Source organism: Polistes dominula, unplaced genomic scaffold, assembly GCF_049000335.1.
Source record: "Polistes dominula isolate Pdom_NZ unplaced genomic scaffold, Pdom_raw_medaka contig_15, whole genome shotgun sequence".
NCBI classification, from domain to species: domain Eukaryota; kingdom Metazoa; phylum Arthropoda; class Insecta; order Hymenoptera; family Vespidae; genus Polistes; species Polistes dominula.
This window is the reverse complement of record NW_028300915.1, coordinates 4,018,595-4,043,081: the sequence shown is the minus strand read 5'-3', so window position 1 is coordinate 4,043,081 and position 24,487 is coordinate 4,018,595. Positions and strand designations below refer to the sequence as shown.

Genomic DNA, 24,487 nt, shown 5'->3' with positions numbered 1-24,487 from the left:
ACTTGAGAATGGCTGTCCTGAAACATAAAAGTAAAATGGTTTTATATTCTGTATGACTTCAGCTACAAAGTGACAGTTTTATATAAAAATTTTATCAATAAATAAAAAAATGGTGGACAAATTACAAAAAAAACGTAAATTTGACCTTTTTTTTAATTGTTTTTGACTAAAAATAAATAGTAAAAATTAAAATATAAGAAAAAACTCTCCGTCACTTTGTTACAGCTCATGTGTAGAATATGTGGATTAAATTTTATAAGAATCGGTTTACTGGTTCGTGAGATACGATGGAGCTAGTATTTCAAAACATAGTTTCGAGATAAACGCGTTTAAAGTTTTTTTCAACTCAAAATCGTGAAAAATTCTTACCTAAACTTAATCTGCGATGCCTGGACCGTACAATAGACCTTCTTCTTGTTCATATTCTTCAATTTCTTCCAGTCTTGCCTTCTTCCACTTTGATCTGGCATCTTTTGAGCACTCAGAGCTTCGACGGTTCGCAGATTCGATACGTCGGTCGTCGCGTCTTTTAGCAAAGTCGATCGCTCCTGGCCCAAGTTTCATGCCCATCGTTTCCATTATCTTCATCACTGTTTGAAATCCTTCGTTAAAGATACATGCTGAAACTTTGCACGCAATTTCAACAACTTTTTTGCCGTTAAACAGGTGTTTAGGTGCCATGTTCCATACGCAGTTATTAAAGCTTTCATTATTATTCTGCGTATGTCCACCTAAACATCTTTCCAGCAGTTCTGTCTTAGTCAGATCCTCATAAATAGGCTTTAGCACTTTCTGTACATCTTTAGAAAGTGCCGGAGGATGCTTGTATTTTTGCTTCAGTGCCTTAGTTTTGAGGTACTTACACCAGTCAATGGAACACGTATGGTAATTATTATTATCTTTTTTTTTTTTATGAATCGTGAGATATTATGATCCCTTTCTATTTGTAAGGAAAGATACAGTCTCCGTCGAAAGTGTACGAACAAGTTGAAATGAAAATAAATTAAAATGCAAACAAACTTTGAAAAGGGTTGAGAACATGGGAATCTGTTATTTTATAAAATTCAACTTCAATGATCAATTAAACATTTCTCATTTCTTTTTCTTTTTATGAAATAAAAATGTTTCCTTGTCGAAGATATTAGAATGAGAATTGAAATGAAAATAATAAGGAAAGTGTAAACACAACGCGGAAAAGGAAGAGGCAGAAGAAGAATATGAAGAAGAAGTTGGGGTAGGGGTTGGTAAAGGTGAAAAGTTGAGGTTGAGTTATTCTTTTATTTATTTATTTTTTTTTTTTTTCAAGTCGAGTGATATTAATAATTAAACATACAAAGTTTGAAAGCAGGCCCTTGGATGGCCAATCGCCGGGCAAAGGATGACAACTAACGGCCGATCATTGACGTTTTCTAATAGCCCATAGAGGGCTCAATATCCAAATGATAACCCCGGCCCATTAATGGTAATTGATCATTGGCCGATTAATAATAGTTGATCATCGGCCCATTACCGGCATTTATTATCGGCCCATTACCGGCATTTATTATCGGCCCATTACCGGCAGTTATTATCGGCCCATTACCGGCATTTATTATCGGCCCATTACCGGCAGTTATTATCGGCCCATTACCGGCAGTTATTATCGGCCCATTACCGGCATTTATTATCGGCCCATTACCGGCAGTTATTATCGGCCCATTACCGGCAGTTATTATCGGCCCATTACCGGCATTTATTATCGGCCCATTACCGGCAGTTATTATCGGCCCATTACCGGCATTTATTATCGGCCCATTACCGGCAGTTATTATCGGCCCATTACCGGCAGTTATTATCGGCCCATTACCGGCAGTTATTATCGGCCCATTACCGGCAGTTATTATCGGCCCATTACCGGCATTTATTATCGGCCCATTACCAGCAGTTATTATCGGCCCATTACCGGCATTTATTATCGGCCCATTACCGGCAGTTATTATCGGCCCATTACCGGCAGTTATTATAGGCCCATTACCGGCAGTTATTATCGGCCCATTACCGGCAGTTATTATCGGCCCATTACCGGCAGTTATTATCGGCCCATTACCGGCATTTATTATCGGCCCATTACCGGCAGTTATTATCGGCCCATTACCGGCATTTATTATCGGCCCATTACCGGCAGTTATTATCGGCCCATTACCGGCAGTTATTATCGGCCCATTACCGGCAGTTATTATCGGCCCATTACCGGCAGTTATTATCGGCCCATTACCGGCATTTATTATCGGCCCATTACCGGCATTTATTATCGGCCCATTACCGGCAGTTATTATCGGCCCATTACCGGCATTTATTATCGGCCCATTACCGGCAGTTATTATCGGCCCATTACCGGCATTTATTATCGGCCCATTACCGGCAGTTATTATCGGCCCATTACCGGCAGTTATTATCGGCCCATTACCGGCAGTTATTATCGGCCCATTACCGGCAGTTATTATCGGCCCATTACCGGCAGTTATTATCGGCCCATTACCGGCATTTATTATCGGCCCATTACCGGCAGTTATTATCGGCCCATTACCGGCAGTTATTATCGGCCCATTACCGGCAGTTATTATCGGCCCATTACCGGCATTTATTATCGGCCCATTACCGGCATTTATTATCGGCCCATTACCGGCATTTATTATCGGCCCATTACCGGCAGTTATTATCGGCCCATTACCGGCATTTATTATCGGCCCATTACCGGCATTTATTATCGGCCCATTACCGGCATTTATTATCGGCCCATTAATGGTAGTTATTATCGGCCCATTAATGGTAGTTGATCATTGGCCGATTAATGGGCCCAGCAATGGGCCACGTTTTATTCAAATTATTAGCCCATTAACATCATCATAATTTAATAATCTATATATCATCATATTTAGACAGTTATATATTTCTCTATGTCTGATCCCCCGAAAAATATACCTGACAATACGAAGGATTATACAGATTACAATAAAAAAAACTGCTTGAATAAACAATGAAAGAGAAAGGGATTGAACAAGATAAGAGTCGTCCGTGCGCGCCGAACGCTCAGGAAAGCGGTCCGAGGTAGTTACGTTCAGGCACCAAAAATGTAGTTAGAGACATCGGATCTTTTTGAAATTTTAACACAATATTTCTACATATATATACATTCGAAAAATGTAAAAAAAAAAAAAAAATTTTTTAAATTGCAGAGTAGAAGGTCCCCTTAATTATTTTATTTATTTTATTTTAGCATATAATATAAATTTATTTATTTTATTATTAATTATAAATTTATACTTAATATTTAATTTTTTATATTTAAAATTAATATAATAAATTAATATATTAAAATATTAGATTATCAAGTACGAAATGGGGCCAAGTTCATGTTATTTATTTCAATTGCATATAACCTCATTTAGACGCCGTAGTTTGGCATAATTTGTTTTTCGTGTGAAAGGTTTCCACTTTTCCTTTTCCAACTTTTCCACTTTTTAACGCATATTTCAGTTTGAAAAAATTTGCAATTTTATTTGTATAAGCGATTAAGTGAGACCATGGAAATCAACGAAATTCGTGTGTTGATGAAGTATGAGTTCCACCGTGGAGCCACAACACGGCAGGCAGTTGCCAATATCAATAGTGTGTTCGGCATTCAAGTGGCTACAAAGTAGACTGTAGCCCGTTGGTTTGAGAAATTTCATTCGGGAAATTTCGACTTGTCTAATGAACCGCATAATCAACCCAAGACTCGGGTGGATAATGACGTCCTGAAAGCCATTGTGGAAGCGAATTTCAGCCAAAGTGCACGTGAATTATCATTAATGTTCCATGTATCAAAGCAAACAATCTTGACTCATTTGGCACAAATCGGTAAAGTGAAAAAGCTGGACAAGTAGATACCGCATGAATTGACTGATGCACAGAAAGAACGAAGACTCGACGCATGTCTTTCTCTTCTTTCTCGCAACAAAGCCGAACCATTTCTCTATTAAATCGTTACGTGCGATGAAAAATGGATCATGTACGATAATCGTAAGCGTTCATTGCAATGGTTGGACAAAGATGAACCACCAAAACACTGTCCAAAACGAGATAACCACCAGAAGAAGCTGATGGTCACTATTTGGTGGTCTAGCTCGGATATCATCCACCACAGCTTTATGGAACCTGGCCAATCGATTACGGCGGATGTCTACTGTTATCAACTAGACGAAATGATGAGAAATCTTGCGATTAAACAGCCAAAATTAGTTAATCGGATGACTCTAATTCTCCTGCATGACAACGCTCCACCATATGCCGCACGAATGACTGTGTCAAAGCTATAGGAGTTGAAGTTGGAAACTCTCCGTCACCCACTGTACTAGCCAAACCTTACCATCACTGACTATCATTTCATTTTATATTTAACAATAAACAAAGATGGCAAAATATAAAGAAAACAATAGACGCACAAAACCTTTTTACCATCAGCATAGTCGACATGTATCAGAAGCTTTGGTTCCGGACAAGGTGGAGTTCTATGGGAACTATCCGAAATTGTGCAAGAAAAGATTTAGAAATTGTAAGTCGGAGTGGTTTAAGGATTTGAGGACTGGCATTGTAAATGGGATAGTTCTGTTCAAATAGCTAGAGACTTATATCGTCTCGTGCCAAGTAGCCCGGCATGAGAAATTCTATCAGTCCAGGTTGTTAGTTTGGGAGGTGATTGACGAGAGCATAATGGTTCAGATTGGTGATCTGACTAAAGGTCTGAATAATGCAGAATTAGATTATGGTAGAACTATCAGAGAGCAGTTAAGGGATGATCCAGAACTGATTGAGCTGGAAGCATTAAAGGGACCTTCTACTCTGCAATTTAAAAAAATTTATTTTTTTTTTTTATCATTTTTCGAATGTATATATATGTAGAAATATTGTGTTAAAATTTCAAAAAGATCCGATGTCTCTAACTACATTTTTGGTGCCTGAACGTAACTACCTCGGACCGCTTTCCTGAGCGTTCGGCGCGCACGGACGACTCTTATCTTGTTCAATCCCTTTCTCTTTCATTGTTTATTCAAGCAGTTTTTTTTATTGTAATCTGTATAATCCTTCGTATTGTCAGGTATATTTTTCGGGGGATCAGACATAGAGAAATATATAACTGTCTGAAAATGATGATATATAGATTATTAAATTATGATGATGTTAATGGGCTAATAATTTAAATACGTGGCCCATTGCTGGGCCCACTAATCGGCCGATGATCAACTACAATTAATCGGCCAATGATCAACTACCATTAATGGGCCGATAATAAATGCCGGTAATGGGCCGATAATAAATGCCGGTAATGGGCCGATAATAAATGCCGGTAATGGGCCGATAATAAATGCCGGTAATGGGCCGATAATAGATGCCGGTAATGGGCCGATAATAAATGCCGGTAATGGGCCGATAATAAATGCCGGTAATGGGCCGATAATAAATGCCGGTAATGGGCCGATAATAAATGCCGGTAATGGGCCGATAAGAAATGCCGGTAATGGGCCGATAATAACTGCCATTAATGGGCCGATAATATCTGCCGGTAATGGGCCGATAATATCTGCCGGTAATGGGCCGATAATAAATGCCGGTAATGGGCCGATAATAAATGCCGGTAATGGGCCGATAATAAATGCCGGTAATAGGCCGATAATAAATGCCGGTCATGGGCCGATAATAAATGCCGGTAATGGGCCGATAATAAATGCCGGTAATGGGCCGATAATAACTGCCGGTAATGGGCCGATAATAAATGCCGGTAATGGGCCGATAATAAATGCCGGTAATGGGCCGATAATAAATGCCGGTAATGGGCCGATAATAAATGCCGGTAATGGGCCGATAATAAATGCCGGTAATGGGCCGATAATAACTGCCGGTAATGGGCCGATAATAAATGCCGGTAATGGGCCGATAATAAATGCCGGTAATGGGCCGATAATAACTGCCGGTAATGGGCCGATAATAAATGCCGGTAATGGGCCGATAATAAATGCCGGTAATGGGCCGATAATAAATGCCGGTAATGGGCTGATAATAAATGCCGGTAATGGGCCGATAATAAATGCCGGTAATGGGCCGATAATAAATGCCGGTAATGGGCCGATAATAGATGCCGGTAATGGGCCGATAATAAATGCCGGTAATGGGCTGATAATAAATGCCGGTAATGGGCCGATAATAAATGCCGGTAATGGGCCGATAATAAATGCCGGTAATGGGCCGATAATAAATGCCGGTAATGGGCCGATAATAATTGCCGGTAATGGGCCGATAATAAATGCCGGTAATGGGCCGATAATAAATGCCGGTAATGGGCCGATAATAAATGCCGGTAATGAGCCGATAATAAATGCCGGTAATGGGCCGATAATAAATGCCGGTAATGGGCCGATGATCAACTATTATTAATCGGCCAATGATCAATTACCATTAATGGGCCGGGGTTATCATTTGGATATTGAGCCCTCTATGGGCTATTAGAAAACGTCAATGATCGGCCGTTAGTTGTCATCCTTTGCCCGGCGATTGGCCATCCAAGGGCCTGCTTTCAAACTTTGTATGTTTAATTATTAATATCACTCGACTTGAAAAAAAAAAATAAATAAATAAAAGAATAACTCAACCTCAACTTTTCACCTTTACCAACCCCTACCCCAACTTCTTCTTCATATTCTTCTTCTGCCTCTTCCTTTTCCGCGTTGTGTTTACACTTTCCTTATTATTTTCATTTCAATTCTCATTCTAATATCTTCGACAAGGAAACATTTTTATTTCATAAAAAGAAAAAGAAATGAGAAATGTTTAATTGATCATTGAAGTTGAATTTTATAAAATAACAGATTCCCATGTTCTCAACCCTTTTCAAAGTTTGTTTGCATTTTAATTTATTTTCATTTCAACTTGTTCGTACACTTTCGACGGAGACTGTATCTTTCCTTACAAATAGAAAGGGATCATAATATCTCACGATTCATAAAAAAAAAAAAGATAATAATAATTACCATACGTGTTCCATTGACTGGTGTAAGTACCTCAAAACTAAGGCACTGAAGCAAAAATACAAGCATCCTCCGGCACTTTCTAAAGATGTACAGAAAGTGCTAAAGCCTATTTATGAGGATCTGACTAAGACAGAACTGCTGGAAAGATGTTTAGGTGGACATACGCAGAATAATAATGAAAGCTTTAATAACTGCGTATGGAACATGGCACCTAAACACCTGTTTAACGGCAAAAAAGTTGTTGAAATTGCGTGCAAAGTTTCAGCATGTATCTTTAACGAAGGATTTCAAACAGTGATGAAGATAATGGAAACGATGGGCATGAAACTTGGGCCAGGAGCGATCGACTTTGCTAAAAGACGCGACGACCGACGTATCGAATCTGCGAACCGTCGAAGCTCTGAGTGCTCAAAAGATACCAGATCAAAGTGGAAGAAGGCAAGACTGGAAGAAATTGAAGAATATGAACAAGAAGAAGGTCTATTGTACGGTCCAGGCATCGCAGATTAAGTTTAGGTAAGAATTTTTCACGATTTTGAGTTGAAAAAAACTTTAAACGCGTTTATCTCGAAACTATGTTTTGAAATACTAGCTCCATCGTATCTCACGAACCAGTAAACCGATTCTTATAAAATTTAATCCACATATTCTACACATGAGCTGTAACAAAGTGACGGAGAGTTTTTTCTTATATTTTAATTTTTACTATTTATTTTTAGTCAAAAACAATTAAAAAAAAGGTCAAATTTACGTTTTTTTTGTAATTTGTCCACCATTTTTTTATTTATTGATAAAATTTTTATATAAAACTGTCACTTTGTAGCTGAAGTCATACAGAATATAAAACCATTTTACTTTTATGTTTCAGGACAGCCATTCTCAAGTTCTGATGGAGCTACCAAAGCACTAAAGTTTTAAGGTGTTTTTTTATACTACTGTTTTTGCAATAAAAAATTAATTAAAATGAAAAAATAAAAATTCATTTATATAGTTTAAGACTCAATTTAACAAACCCAACAACTTTTAGATCGATATCTTTTATAGTTTTCTTGGAAAAAATTCGTGAAAATAGCCTTTTTTTTAGGTGCTCAGAGTAGAAGGTCCCCTTAAAAGCTTCATATTGTGAATATACACAATCAGATCACAGTGACTGCTAAGCAAGGCAAATTCACATTGAAAATAACTAACTTGCCTGACGTAAGTTTTATAGGCAATTTAGTGATACTATATCAATTTCCATCTGATCCACTAATTATCACATATTAGATGTTAGTCAACAGTTTGAATAAATTAAAACCAAAATTCTCATAGTCATTTTATGTCAAGTACATAAATCTAACTGCACTTCACAGGAAGTACGAATTTATCACGTTGTTTGGAAGTGTCTATGATATTTTGGAGTGCTGTTATAACCAGTTAGGAAATGAGGCAATTCGCTAGTGTAAGGGACTTGAGCCACTTGCTGTGGGATCTTGCTGCCAGTGATCATGGTTTTATAGAAGAAATTGTTGCATCACTAGAGAGCAAATGTCCTTCTTTGAAGCCCTACATATCATATATTCTCAAAATGCTTACTGATTATCTTCTAAAACATGGAGCTGAAGACTTCTATTTTGTTATACAGCAATATAGTCAAAAAAAGCTCCATAATTATCTCACCACCTTAGACGAGAAAGCATTGAAAAAAATGTACAAATATGGAACATCATATCAGCCTATCAGTGATGCTGCAGTTAGAAAGATAGCTTCTGATTTCAAAAGAGAATACGTGGTAGCATATTATAAACAACAAAAAATTCTTCCTCAAATAATGAAAAGAGTTAGATTAGACCCTCAGATCCAAAAGATGTATGAAAGTGGTCGCCTAGGTTCCATACGAGAATGCTGGAGTATATCATCTGAGGCATGGGAGAACTTAGAACTTGCCCAGAACCACCAGTTTAATTACTATCCTCAAATAAGTGATTTATTAGATTACAAGGCGATTTCACCTCAAAAGTCAAATCTTTTTTAATTATATGCTGATGATGCCTTGGCAGTGATATCAAAAAAGAAACCTTATGATCCTGGGATAACAAAGTTCATTCTAGAGATCTTAAATAGAGAGACTATAGACATCAAGGAGTACTATGCTAAGGTGGAGAAAGAGAGTAGGATACTTAAGGAATGAGCTGTAATAAAACTAATGGCCAAAAAACGTGAGGTAAAAATCAAGGCAAGAGTATTTTCCATCCTAACCTTTGAGGCAAGAATGATGGCACCAGCCTGTGAACGTAATCTTGGAGAACAGATACTACCTTTTTTCAACCAACAGTCAAAGACACTAAGTTGTTCTGAACTCAGGTCTACAATCGATATGCTTTCTACATTACCAGCCACAGAAAAGCCAGTATGGATAAGGTTCCACATGGACCTAGAGCAATGGAACTACACTTTCCGAACATACCAACAACAACACTAACTCCTGGTAACTTTACATGTTGGGAAACACATGCCGGTGGCAATCAAGGCGTTCTGCAAAAACTCTAGACATTGATAATCATTATCATCATCAAAAGGGTTATGCATCACTTAGACCTGGATAATCGACTGACTGGTTCTGGAGATAACCAAGTCTTGTTTGTAAAGTTGGATAAGGATGATAAACTTGAATCAAAAGTATCTCATATTAAAACTAAGTAAGGAATGAAATGGGAAATTTGGGGTTGGTACCGTAATGTCCATGGAACAGTAATGTGGGCATTTCTTAGTTCAACAACTGTGATCCTTACCTGGTATTAGATATCCTCCAATAAGGCAACACTATTACAAAGATGGGAAGAAGATAGATTTATCTTTTTCCAGCTAATATATTGTCACATCTATAGCAGCTTGAGGTTCTGTATACAATTCTCTACCACTACACCTTCCCGGTGCAAACAAATGTTTTTATCAGGATTAGTGCTAGACGAGAGTAGAAAGCAAGAATTAATTCAAGAGGCTCAACATTACTAGTCAGTTCTTGGTAGTTCAATCATGTTAGCAGTGCCAGGGGAAGATCTACTGGCCGCATTAATTGGCCATGAGGTTTTTTCTACATCGATAATAACTTACTCACTGGGTGTTCTGTCCAAAGACCAAGAGGAGCATCGAGCTTTTGGAGCTGGAATTGACATTAATCTGTCCATACTAAGGAAAGTGCCACTAAGAAAGAGTCTGATGGCTATCACTTTGCATCTGGCCTTGAATGGGATCTTTAGTCACATAATTCATTCTCAGAAACTATTTGATCTGCTTAGGAGACGTAGTAAGCTAGGTCTCATGGGCCAATCAACTACTCCTATGATTAGTTTGTTAAACGCTTTAATCACAGCAGGATTTGTCAACGAGCTATTACAGATTGGGGAAGCCAACTGGAACTGGAGAGGCTATAAGTCTGTTATTTTAATAATATCTCCTCTATTCTTTGCAATGTCTAAAGTTTTAGCTGCCTGGCGAAGAGAGCCTTATCTGATTTACTTACTAATTGAAGAAAAAGGATCACAGTTCAGCTACACGAGGTTATTTAAATTCTTGAGTTGCTGAAGTTTAAGGATCAACCCAGTAATAAAGGCCAATGAGGATAGAACACCTGTTCACATAATCGATATTATCAACCGCAAGATCAGATTCTTGAAAGTTATCCTTGCTAGTGATGTAGGACTAGTTACGAAACTTGGAAGAAGAAAACTCTTGGACCCAGCAGAATCAGTAAACACCACAGGCCAAGATTTGTCACTTGCAACAATTAAACCCCTCTTTCACGCGACCGCTGTGATCCCCAGGATTCATTATATTATAATTAATTATAATAATATTATATTTATATTTCATATAAATGTGAAGTCACCTTGCCCTAGCATTTAGGGTCAACTGGGACTGAGTTTAGGACCTCAGAACCTATATCAGAGATAAGATGCATTGGGAGTAAGAACTACACAAGACTCCTGAGATGGGGTTACTATCGGGGCACCTAAATTAGCTGAGCTAATGTAGTGGGAAGGAATAAGCAATGCGGATTCCAGCCTGGTGGTGACGCTTGCTGAGGGGTTGGACTCGTATCTTGCTTACTTTTTGCATCTCAATCCAACAATAGTGGGAATTTACAACTCAAAGATAATCCCAAAAAACACTCATGTTGCAATTGCGGGATTGTATGTCCCTCCTGGTTTATTGTGTCCATGTAGTACCAAGTCTAGAATCTTAAATATTCCAGAACGTTGGAACTACTATGGAGATTTATTAATTAATCGAACATGGAAGGAGATAGGGCAGTTCATCTTTACTAGTGAAAAACCAATCTCACTCTTGACCTGCTATTATGCTTCACTTTTTAGGTAAGTACTTGAGTCTCTGGAAACCTTGGCAAGTTTTTGTGAAGCTAACAATTAGGGAACTGCTATCATCACCACCTTCGCTTTTAATGGGGATAGTTGACCACTATAAGCAGACTCAATGAATAAAACCTACGTTCTCAAATCCGGATTCTGATGAAATATTTTTAGTATTAAAAGAATTCACACAAGAACCCAGACAAGACAGATCAATGGCCAATGAGGAAATAATCAAGCAGTGGTATGTTTTACAAAACGGTCTAACCCCATCAGTCATAGGAAGAAGACTCATTGAGGCCATGAGAGTCAATTTTCAGTCAGATTTTGCCCGAACTGGGTAACCAGTTATGCCATAAAATGAGTTGCGGCAACAAACTATTAGATTGGGTCCCATCTTAAGTATCGTGAGACCCTTCGTGGTTCAATTTTTGGATCTTACTCACAGACGATACAACCTAAATGGGAATTAGATAGAGCAGAGCAGATAATGTTGCGGTCAACATCTATACAGACTAGATCTACTTTCAATATTACACATGGCGTGGCTGTTTTAGTTAGCTTTTTAGTTTTAAAAGTGGGAGTCCGATTTGGGGACTTATCAAGATTAACCTATCTGGAGAAAATGGAAAATGACTCTTACCCTATGCTGAGGGAGTTTGACGTGATGGAAAAGAGTTTAGAAGATGAGGGATCATTGCCATCAATTTTGCAAATGATAGGCCTTATTCTCACAATACCTTGGGTAAAAGGAAAGGACTTCACGCGGATAATCATGTTGGCATGGTTGAATATTGTGATTGAGGAAGACAGATTCGGGTTGTTTGTGAAGTTGGATACCACAGAACTCAAGTTAGCTAGGAGACAACTCTCAATCATATGTGGTCAGAGTCCTGTTGGTTGGATAACGAGCATATGAATATTGAAACCATCTAGTTTCCCAATATGGAGAAGTTTGCTTAAAAAGTTGATGAAGAGGATTGGAATCATTAGTGCCAAAGTATCAGGGACTACTGAAGAATTGCATTTGCTGTTGGCGGAGTTGCCGTGGAATTTAGATTGTGGAATGGAATTGGCCTCCTTATGTGCTTTCTTTCTCTCCTATTTCATTGTTGGTAAATCAACCTCCATCATCCTAACACTCTAGTGGTGAGACTGGCCCCTGTTAAGGAGACAATAAATTATCAGGCCCTCCCCAATTGGTGCTCTCTGTGGGAAACTAGTTATGGATTCTTCAATGGATTAAGTATCATTTATATATATAACATAAACATAAAGATAAACATAAAGAGTAATAAGAGATGATCAACTATATATAAAAAAATATATATATATGTAAGGGTGAGAGAAAGACGAAGAGTGCGAGTGTATGGTGTGCGTGAAAACAATTGATGAATGTGAAAGATGTGTAAGAGTATGCAGCGATATGGGTATAAGTGTGAGTGCACGCAGCGATATGGGTATAATTTGAGTGCACGCAGCGATATGGGTATAAGTGTGAGTGCATGGAGCGGTATGAATATGAGTGTGTCTAGCAAGAAAGAAAAGCGAGCGTGCACCCCGAAGTCTCTCGAATATTCCCGAACCGGAAATCGGGAAGAGGTCTTTTGTTTAATCGGTTGGGAATAGTCTGGAAATTTCGAGAATGATCAACGGAAGTGATTGGGACCATTGGCGATCTTCGCCTTCTTGATTCGGTGTGACTAGTGTGTATTATACGAGTGTTTTCTAACTATTATTACTTACTTTTTCATTCCGATTCTTATCTCAAACCTTAATATTTAAGTATTTCTTATAATAAACATTTCTTTTATTTAAATTCAATAAATCTTACATATATATATATATATATATATATTTATTTATTTATTTATTTATTAATATATATTCTAGAGAAAATACTTATTCCGTATCCGGTTAAGGATATCTGATTTCCCCGTGTTGCCGATACCGCTTAATAGTATAGAAAAACATCTTTTATTTAACAAATTAATTAGTTAAAATCCGTTAGTTGCAATCCACATGCAATAACATGCACTCACACCGCTACTTTTCGTAAAACACTTAGACGTTAAACCGCACTTATCGTATTGTCACTCGCTATACACTTTTTGCTCAATCACTCTCTAAGTCACACGTATTCTCTTCTTTCGCTCAAAACACACTTTATTGTATCGTTTAAATCATACCACTTCAATCGCACGTCTCGCTCTAACACTCTCTTTCGTAGCAATGCTCACCAGGCTCAAGCTTATCTTTGTTTACGCTGCCTAGCAACGCTTCCATGAGCAACATGACGTCATACAACAAGCTTGCGCTTGTTCTTCGCTACACACGCACACACATAACACACACCGGATGCTTCTACTCCCACACTCGGCTATCATGACATTATATAACAAGCTTGCACTTGTTTTTCGCTACACACGCACACACATAACACACACCGGATGCTTCTACTCCCACAATACTATTAATATATTTTTAATTATTATTATAATAATTTATTAATTAATATTTAATAATTATATTTAATAATTATTTATTTATTTATTTTAGATAATGTATAATAATTTGACGCGTCAAAAATAATCAATACAACGTTTGTAATAAATTATCATTAAATGGTGTAATCATTCGAAGTATATTTTAATGATACTTGACGCGAATATATTTTTTTTCTTTTCATTATTATTATTATATCGACCAGGTAGAAAACAACCAGAAGCATTTACAAGAACGTTTAAATATACCTAACTTATTATTATAATCCGAGACGATGAAATTTCTACCGTATTTACGAATTCTTAAAAAGCACAGCAGGAGGTTTAAAAGAAAGAGAAAAAGAGAGAGAGAGAGAAAGAGAGAGAGAGAGTTTAAGAAAAGAAATAATAAGTTTCTCGTTTGTGGCCGGTAAAAACTATGGCGTCTTAACGATCTGCCGGCACGTTGACACGACGACCAGGACGTAAAATAAGGGTTCGGGTCATACGGTCTTTCGTTCGGGGTATTTTAATGGTGTTATAATGTATGTATGCTTTAACACACAGTACTGTGGACCAAGGCGTATCTCGATTTTCGAGTCTTGCTTTGTGTTTTTTATAGTATATGTATTTCTTTTGTATATGTATATGTAAAAGCATATAACACACTATGCCGAGTTTCGTCTTGCACGCTACGAACGAACGTCTCGGACGAGTTCGGCTCAGCATGGGGCCCCTTTCGATATATTCAATCACGAAATTATCACTTCTGTATGGCGCGGGCCACGTCACAGTGCCGTAACGCGAATTCCATGACACCACCTAACGTGTAAAAACCCATAACATGGAATCGAATTATTATTGTGTTTCTTATCTCCGTGATATCTATTTCCTTACATTATACTTTTTGTGATCGTATAATATCTATAAGGGATTATTATTTATGGAAAGATGTATATAAAGGTTGTATTGATATAAGATTTATCCTATTGAAAAATTATGTATTTTTTTCTGACAGGTATTTGAAGTGATGGTATCGTGGGGGTTGTACATATTTTTTTTAACAATTCTGTAACTGAAGATTTATTACTTCAAAAGGAATAATAAAATATTGTGATTGTAAATACATTAATTCTTTTTTTTCTGGAGACTGTTTTCAATTAATACATTAATACATTCTTTAATTATTATTTTGATTAAAATTAATCAAAAATAATTGAATTTAAAACAAAAGATTCTAAATATTAAATCAATGACTTGGAAAATCACAAAACATTACGTACATAATTAGATACATAAAAAAAAGCTCAAAAGAATTTAAAACAATACAATTATTTCAACTGATTGTTAATTACTTTAAAAAAGAAAATTGAATGAATTTTCAACGAAGTTTTTTACTAATTTCGTAGGAAGAATTTAAGAGGTTTGAAGGTAAGCAGCAGCAGGTTAATACATTCATCTTACGAGTTGGTAATTAAGGCATCCAAGAAAGAAAAGATTGCGATCGTGTCGAAAGGTAAAAGGTACTTTTGCAATGTCAGGAAAAGGAGCGGTCACTCGATGTACTCCATTAAAGATTAAGGATGAAAATAAAAAACGAGGAAGAGGGGAGAAGAGGAGAGAGAGAGGTGATGAAGAAGTAGAAAACGTTCCTGGTAAACACCATAGGAGGTTAGCAGGTGGGAAAAAGGCTTACACCTTTCTCTTCTTGCTTATCATTAGCATAAGTATGTGGATGATGATGGTATTATACTTACATATACACATCCATAAAAATATTTGTATATTAATATATCTATATCTAAATGTATATTCAAATACATGCATGTAACATATAACACATATATAAACGATGAGAAATATAAGATGCGGGCGCGAGTTCTGGTTGGAATTTATGACGTCGATCCGAACGACTGGTTTATTAATACGTTATGCTTGCATTAGTATACTTAAGCATGACAAATAGTCCGCTCTCGTGGTTTTTGGACCACTTTTGCTGGAGGGGTTGTGATCAAGAAAGGGCCCCAAGAGAAAATCGCTTTTGATCGTGTGTTTCTTAATTTGAAATACCAATACTAATACATATATATGTATATTATACATAAATATACTAAAATACGATACATACTTAATTTATGCAACATTTAAATTTGTTTTCTCTATAAACTGAAACAACAAGATAAAATAGTTAAATGTATAAATTGTTCAATTGTTTGTAATTTACTATAAATATTTGCATACGTACCAACGTACCAACAAGGTGGTCCAATAACCATGCAAAATCATAAATACGCATACGAGATAAAACAGAGGAAGGGAGAAAAAAATAAGAAGAAGGAGAGGAGAGAAAACTGGATGCACGCGAATGATAGCGAGTCATTATAAAAACATTAGCCAGGACTTGTTTCCATTTCTTCCACCACTCTCTCTCTCTCTTTCTCTCTCTCTCTCTCTGTCTCTTCCTTCCAGCCAGTCATTATTTATGTACGCGGCGCGTGCGAATTATCGAACTGAATGGCACACAATGTTAAGAATAAGGAACACCGAAAATCATCCGAAACGTAAAATTCGTCCCTACCTATTACAAATTCTCGCGTTCATATTAAATGGAAATTATGGAAATGATACGTTCGATGATCACCGAGTAATTGCATTTTCCCGAGAATCGACTTCCTCTTGGTAACACGATCGACAATTTATTTCTTCCCTTCGTATGTAAATGTAATGCTTACCTATATGTATGTTTGCATGCATGGAAATGTAATGCGTACCTGTATGTATATTTGTATGTATATAAATGTAATGCGTACCTGTATGTATATTTGTATGTATATAAATGTAATGCGTATCTGTGTGTATGTTTGTATGTATATATACGTACAAGTATTTTATATACCTCATGTTAGTTATATATATATATATGTATATGAAAAATGTCATAGTCGTTTAAATCTAAAGCCAGATCGATGCTTTTAAAAGAGAGCACTCTTGGTGGTTCTTAACGAGGATCGATATTGTCGATGATAAAATATCGCGAGATAAAACCATCTCGACGTTAGTATAATCCATACAAAAGAGAGAGAGAGAGAGAGAGGGAGAGAGAGAGAGAAAGAGAGAAAGAGAAAGAAGAAGATTTCGCAGTAAAAGAGTCTCGATGACGACGGTTACTTTGTTACTTTAGCGTGAAAAAGCTGTAAATTTCGTGCCATAAAACCGGCGATTTTAGTGGCCACAAATTTGAATGGTGGTGGCCGTGATGCGATTCTCCGTTTAGCAAGCAGCACGCCTTAATCCTTCTTCCCCTTTTTGGTTCCTTTCGAAGTAGAGAAATACCGTGTACCGAGTTGCTACTTTAATGAGCTACGAACTTTTGAATTATGTACCTCCGTTAGAGCCTGTGGTGGGTGAAGTCTTGTAATAGGCACGCACGCGCATCTTCAAACCAGCCTTTCAAACTATTTTTTCTTTTTCTTTTCTAAACAGTTAAATTAAATAACAGGAGAAAAATAGTTGAATGGATTTTTTCTAACTCTTTCTTTCAAAATAATTAAAATTATATACAGAGTATACTGGTGGTACAAGCGAAAAGAGGGTAATTCTACATAAAAAAATAAATCGAAAATATGGAATAAATATTTTTTGTTTAAGGCTCTGTTTTCGAGAAAATCGACTTTGAATTTTCGCAAAGTACGCGTGCACTTGATCATGTCTCGTTATAACGGACCTACGAACTTTTCGGAAATATCCACCATATGAACTTTTCAGAATTAACCTATATATGTATTTAGGTTATTCTTATATAAAAAGTTCGTAGGTCCATTATAACGAGACATGATTAAAGTGCACGCGTACTTTGCGAAAACTCAAAGTCGATTTTCTCGAAAACAAAGTCTCAAACGAAAAATTTTATTCTATATTTCGATTTATTTTTTCATGTAGAATCACCCCCTTTTCACTTGTACTACTAGTTACAGATCACCCTGTATACATAAAATTTATTTTTCAAAAATATTTTCAATTTAATATCTTTGGCAATTTCATTTGAACAAACCAACCGTATAAAATTTATTATTAAACATTTAACGATTGTTCCATCGGTTTAAACGTCAGCATTAAAAAACAAACTGTCTAACGCGCATTAAAAGATTTATAATTTTATTTATAATATTAAAATTTTTTTTTTTAATAATTACCGACATCATAAATGTGTTCACATATATAGAAAAAAAAGTAATAAGTGAGGTGATATTCAGGGGATTATTGCGATAGCAAAAGTCGAGCATGGTTGTTCAACGACGTTAAGTTCGGCGCGGGACGTCGATATGGTATTAAATTAACCTTTCGAGACTGACCCTTTTTGCGGTCGACCGATACAGGAAAGCAATTCCGAAGGTGCTTGTATTTTGAGCCGTTATTTACAATAGAGAGCAATTCCATGGGCTGGCCAGGGGGCAACTCGGCAATGGAGGCAGCCAGAACTAACAAGGTAACTTAACTCCGAAGATCCCCCCATGCCTGGTTTGGGACCACGTGAAGAGAACATCGAAAGGGGGAACCCGAAATGGCTGGCACACACATAACTCGCATCCATTTCAATATCATTAGCGCCTCGCTTCTTCGTGCCTGCTGAGATCCTCGCGGAAGAAACAACAAGGACGCTTAATAGTGATAATAATTCAAACTTCAAACGTATATAATAAAAAACTGTTTTATATACGAGTTCTCTCATTCTCTTTTTTAATATTTTAATTTTTATTTTTTTTAATTTTCTATTTTTATTAGCACGTACATACACACAAAAGAAAAGAGAAATTTTTCATGCAATTAATTCGAATGGACAAAAACTGGTTGATATATTTTTTTTTATTTTTTTTTTTTTTCAAGAAGAATGATATATCAGTTATACTCGTCCTTGTGCATTAACAAAGTATAATAATTTAAAAAGCAACAACGTTGATCGTAATCCGAAACCTTGAGTTTCTTTTTTAATTCTCGCGAATGGAAAAAAAATCCAAAATTATTTTATTGCAAAATGAGAAATAAAGAGATAGGTAATAAGGTAAGGTAAGGTTTTTTAAGGTGATAAAATTTGCGTTTAACCCGTCGCGACAACTTAAAGAGTCGACCGTTCGATTTAGAAAAGCACTTTCGTTCTGGATTTATTTCGGTATCAAATGATCAAATGAAGCGCATCGATTACGGTACTAACCTCGAGGCAACGACGACGCGTAAAATTCGATTCCCTTCCCCAGGTTTCTTTCCTATTTCCAAGGAAATACGTAAATAAGCTTGTTATACGTATCTGCATCGTGATTCACATCGATGTACGCTTCAATAAACATCGAGAGAAAGTCAGGAATAATATTTTTGCTCATCAAGAAAATCACTTCCTGTTCGTTGTTCCATTTAAATTGCTAAATAACACGATAGTGCAAATCGATTAAATCTATTTTTTCATCACGATAATTATAAATCATTCAATTCTATTAAAATGTATTCACTAATCTATAAATAACCTTTTAGAATTCTATTATTTAAATGGATATGAATAAATAAAAAAATATTGTTTTAATAAATCCTCGTAATCATTTTTTATCTAAAATTAAATTTAAAAAAAAAACATTCACGAATTTGTTATAACAAAGTTAAAAAATTGGTAAGTAACACTACTACCCCTCCTATCGATTACAAAAATATTAAAATTTTCCTATCATCGCAATCTCAATAATCCAATATAATCAACTATATAACAAACTAAAAATCAAATCTAACAAAAATACGATTATGTAAAAAAAGAAAAGCAAAAAAATATTTACAAAATTATAGAGTAAAATCTAACGAATATCATGGGTTCTACGTTTGAATGAAGATATATCGAACTAACGGCTCGTTTAGGAAGTTAAATAGCTGAGGTGAACGTTGACTCATTTATTAAAAAAAGTCAAAGAGAAATAAGGCAAAAAAGAAAGCGAGAAAGACAGAGACTGAGACAGAGACAGAAAGAGAGAAAGAGAGAAAGATAAAAGAAATGATTTAGAGTCGTGTTAGCTGCAGGAGCCGAAATCCTGTTTCCCTTCTCTCTGCGTGATTAAAGATGAGGGTATTGCAAAGGGGGCACCCGATGTTGGCAGGCGAGCCGGCTAATGTGTCGACCAAAATATTTATGATGATTGTTTATGGTCCGTACGTATATTAGCACGTTTATCTCGGCGTCTCATCTTTTTCTCCACCTTCCCCTACCCACCCACCCAGCCACCCCCCTCTTTTTACCTCAGCGCACTATCCTCCACCCCCCACTTCTCTTTATTTCTCTATTTCATCGCAAAGACGATTATTTTTACACCAATATCATCTCTCATTTCATTTTTATTCAAAGATGACAATCTATCTTTCTAGCTTTCTCTTTTTTTTATCTTCTTTTTTTTTACCAATCGGTAGAAATTATGTAAGCTTCAATCTCATATATTGATCTTCCATGATTCGTTTTTCTTTTTTTTTCGAATGGAGATTTATCGATATAGTGTTAATAACACGTCGTTTACGTTTATTACCTCTATTTTACATAGTCTTTATATATATACTTGGGTTATATAGGATGTATATAAATTCTAAATAAACGTAAATCTTTAAAATCCTATGGAATTTATTGGAATAGACATAAATGTCTTTTTAAATATACGTATTATATTTCTTAAAGGTGTGTATGTGTATCTTATTTTTATTTAAGATTTCATTTCTAAGTATAAGATTTTCTCTTTTCACTGTTATGAAGTTGTATTTTAATCGAACGCGTGCGAAACTTCCAAGTCTATTAATTTGAAATGTATCTTTTTATTTCACCTTTTATAAAAAATTCGTCTTCACTTTTCTATGAGTATCTTTTTCTCACGGTTATCCAATAATACTATCAAAAAAATCGTAATCTCATTTTCCACCTTTCTGTAGTCAACGGTGTAAAGATTTTGGTTTTTTTGAAAGTATCTCATTCATCATACCATTTTACTAAAAAACCGTGCCAACGTTTGCTGGTCGACTTAAACCAATCTAACACGAACTATAATAGTATTCCAACATGGTCTAACTATTGACTAATTATAATTATATATATTATATTTATATATTATAATTTTAATAATAATAATAATAATAATAATAATAATAATAATAATAATAATAATATATATATATATATATATATATATATATATATATATATTTTATATAATAATTATATAAAATATTATATAATTATAATTATTAACGCATTATTTTCAAAATAATCGTATTACGAAACGATAATTTTTACTGTCAAAAGAAAAACTATAACTATAGAAAAAAAAATAGAAAAAAATAAATAGAAAAGGGGGAAGAAGAGAAAAATTTATTTCAACATGTGCATCTCTCAACGCGTTCACGTGATTTCGGAATACATACACTCGTGTAAGGGAAAGAAGAACTAACTCCCTTGGATGTAGAATGGTGGAAAAAAGTGCCGCTTGTGGATCTTTTCGTCGCACTACTTCGTCGTCTTTCGTGGAAGGCGTTCTTCTCGAAGGAAGTCACTCGTCGATCCCCCTTCCTCCCCCTGATCCTCCCTATGCTCATCCTACTCCTCCTTTTCTTCGTTCTCCTACGTTCTACTCTTCTTACCGACTTGTTTGTCCTCTCTTCACCTCGCCACAGGATATCTCATACCACCTTTACTCTTCTCTCTCTCTCTCTCTCTTTTACAAAGAAGACAAATCCTCGATAGGATCCGTCCACCCCAAGTATACGCGTGCTTCTCTTCTTCTTCTTTTTCTTTTTCTCTTTCTTCCATGGCTGGGGTCCTCGAGAAATGAGAAAAAGAGAGAGACAGAGATAGTTTCTTTATACCAGCTAGTAAATAAATGCCGAAATAAGTACCTAAGGAGGCAAAGATTGACTATGACACTCAGCAACACGGGAATTATTATTTTTTTTTCTTTCTATCTCTCTCTCTTTTACCCCTGCGGTCAAATGGTTCTTAAAAGATAACAATGGGTTGGCTTGAAATCTATACTGGTGATTGGGGACCAAGGTATTCTATGGGATAAACACAAAACGACAATCCTGACAATCTTGACGATGAGAGTAGATATAAATGTATATTAATAGATTTCTATATTTATGTGTGTGTGTAAGAAAGAAAGAGAGAGAGAGAGAGGGAGATATAGTAAGCGAAGGGGACCTCTTAACAATTTTACAATAGAATCAACCGTGTGTGGAAATTTGCAGTTAAAGGTTGATTTTACCCCATTTTGTAAATCTCTAAGCGAGCGAAATTCATCTAAGAAGTTAGACGAATGTAAAAGAGAGAGATTGATAGTGTGAAAAAGAGATATGTATTTATATTGTTGAAAGTTATTTTGTTGAGGGTCATTCGTATGTATAAAGAGTATACATCAAAGATCATAAAAAAGACTTATCTGACAGTACTAGGATGAATGCTAACAAATTTTCAATGGGCTTTCTACGAGTATCTAATTTTCTTCTTTTCGTGAAAATAAAATTAAAAAAAAAATGATTGACCTGTAGTCCATCGTGGTCCAATAAGATGTCAACTCTCCCCGTATAGCAATAGAAACAGTAACCTCCGTGAAATTTCTTTTTCATACGATTGTATTGGTCGATGTAAAAGTTTCGTCTCTGGTTTTTTTTTTTTTTTTGATATAAGGTATATATGATTTTTAGAAGATATGACATCGATGAAACGAACTGTATAAATTCTTATTCTTGAACATTTGTCACACAAAATATGATATCTTCTTTCTTTTTCTTTTGCTATATCGTTCGTAAAGGTGGAAGAAATGAAAGAAAATCGTGAATTATGAGAAACATCTTTTGGTATTCTTTTCAAAATTGTTCATCTTTAAAATTATTGTCAGACGATTTGAAATAATAAATAATATATTATCATATAAAAATAAAATTTATTAATAAATATTACCGATTATATTTGAAATAATTATATTATTATATGGTTGTATATCAAATGAATCTAATGATAAATCGATACGTGTATTTTCAAACAAAACTATTGATATATCATAGTGATTGCAATTTCGTGTAAAAGCATAGATCAATGTCGATACAAAAAGCCTAGACTTGAATCCTTACGATTGCTATTAATTCGATCGAATCTAACATGGGAAATGGAAAAAAAAGTCTTAATAGTCGGTATTACTAATAAAGGCCATACACTGTAAGGGCGTGGCGAAAGGATGAAAAGGGGGTGGGGGTGGGGGGACGCACTCTAAAAGTCTCGTCTAGGTAATAACTCTATCCTCGGGCCACGTGTTCCAATGTGAGGAGAAAACGGAGCGTATATCTCTTACGGTAGTATGCAATTAAGTTAAACAAATGCCCAGTTCGCCATAAATTCATCCGGTTTTGCTTCTAACGTTACTCTCTTAACAGACTTTCCACTTTATTTTCTCTCATTTATCGTATCTCCATAAGTACCTATTCCGCCCTATTTTATTTTTATTTCATTTAATTTATTTATCCGTGTTATATTATTAAAATCCTTTTTCTTTTTTTTTTTTGTTACTTAGCTTTGTACGATCCTTGAAACATCGTTCGAGTTATCTCTGTTATCGTTAAGTTAACTCTGTAATTGCAATATGTAAAATTCGATATTATTTTTATTTTATTTTCGTGTAATTATTTGAATAATCTTTATTACCCATTTGCAATCATTTGAATATCATTTACGTGTCAAAATAAATATTTTATTTTTATTTGTATTAAATCGATTTCTTTACTTTTTAAAATTATTAAAATATTTAAATGAATATTCTTATCTTTAATAGACCTTATTTTATATTATATGAATTTTGTTTGTTTGGAAGTTATTAATCATTTGTTCTTTCTTTTCCATTTGGATGAGATATCGACAGAAGCAAATCTTTCACAGTACTTGTCCTAAGATGAAAAAAAATAAAAGAATGAAAAAAAAGAGAAAAGATTCTTTTCGATAGGGATGGTCGATATTTTTCCTCGTCGCGAATAACATCTGCAAACGAGTAGAAGTCAGACACAAGGGAAATTCTGCAGGTTGCTAGAGAAACCGACGCGAGAAACGATCGTGACAGATGCATAATGCATGCATGCATGCATCGAAGGATGCTGCGGATCCTTGCTATGGTGATCCTTTCGAGGATACTACTAGAAAATAGAAGAGTTTGTATAAACCTACAAACGTATCTACAAACTTTCAATGCAAATGCATGAAATTGATAATTTACAATAATTACAATTAAATGATAATAATAAATTATAAGGAAAACAAAAATATTGTCAAATCGACAGATTGATAATTTATTAAAAAAAAATATATATTATACAAAAATTGTAACAAAAAATTGTATGGTAAATTAATTACCATAAAAAGACACTCATATTTATCTATAAATAAATAGCAATGAAAAATTATAAAACTAGAAATTGTCAAAAGAAAATATTTAATTTATATAAATTAATTAATAAATATTTTGTAATCTCTAATGAACACATGACTCATAATGACCATTTATTTAAATCTCAAGACAATATTTTTTTATCCAAGTATACCACGTAACTATAGCATTTA

General features: G+C 35.3%; 1 pseudogene; it reads left to right on the top strand.

The window, feature by feature from the left end:
* The first annotated feature begins 3,563 nt into the window (after positions 1-3,563).
* On the top strand, positions 3,564-4,445 carry LOC107068950 (histone-lysine N-methyltransferase SETMAR pseudogene; annotated as a pseudogene).
* Positions 4,446-24,487: the final 20,042 nt, after the last annotated feature.